Source organism: Anopheles maculipalpis, chromosome 3RL (genome assembly GCF_943734695.1).
Source record: "Anopheles maculipalpis chromosome 3RL, idAnoMacuDA_375_x, whole genome shotgun sequence".
Lineage (NCBI taxonomy): Eukaryota > Metazoa > Arthropoda > Insecta > Diptera > Culicidae > Anopheles > Anopheles maculipalpis.
In genome coordinates, this window is record NC_064872.1 from 66,470,508 (window position 1) to 66,471,411 (window position 904).

Consider the following 904-nt stretch of genomic DNA (forward strand, 5'->3'; position numbering starts at 1 on the left):
GCTATTCTTCTGTAAACAGAGCAGTAGATGCCTCTAACGATGTAAAATTATTCGTCATTTAAAGCATAAAGCGTGTGTTGTAATGTGCTTGCGAGTGCTATAAAACCCGTGTAAAGCGAGATCAAACCATCGGCAATAGTTTGCTGTTCGTTAGTGGATGATTAAATGCTGACGAACTACGAACGAAGCAAACGTCTACTTTGATGACATCGAAGATACTACTAAGGTTGACAGTTTGTTAGTGCGTTGTTTTGGGTTTCCGTGTGTGTGTGCTTGTGTGCGTTGTGTTCTGTGCGAAACGTCAAGTGAGCAAAAGTGTGTCCTGCTGATTAGATTCACCATTTTTGTGCTTCCCGAAATCACAAGAGAAGAGGCATTCGTTTGAAGTAAAAGTGATACGGTAAACTGGGCTCTGTTTTTCCCTTGAAGTGAGCCAAAGGAAATGGAAAAGTGTAAACAAATGTGAGCAGAAACGAATACTGCCAACTCGCGCTTGTTGGTGTCTGCTTGTTTTGGAGTGTTTGTGTGTGTGTGTGGAGGTGTGATTATCGGACACGCGTTGCTTTTGACGCTTTTCCAAGCATCCTCGCAGTGGATATTGGTCGCCCAAGAGTGCAGCAAAACTTGTGAAGCAAGCAAGAAATCCGGCTAGAGAAAAGTGCAGTCTCCCAGTGCTTGCAGTGATTGAGTGGAAGAAAAGATTGCCAATGACGCTTGTCGTTACTCAAGCCAACCGATCCCGCGGGTAACGATTAACAGCGCGGACGGTTAGCGTTAGGATATGCGCATGCAAACGCCACCGGCAAATCGTTGCAACCGATCAAACAGGCAAAGATATTGCCGCGAGTCAATGTGCTGGCTCTCGCTGCCTGGCTGGAATTGATGAGGAAAGCAAACAGAAATA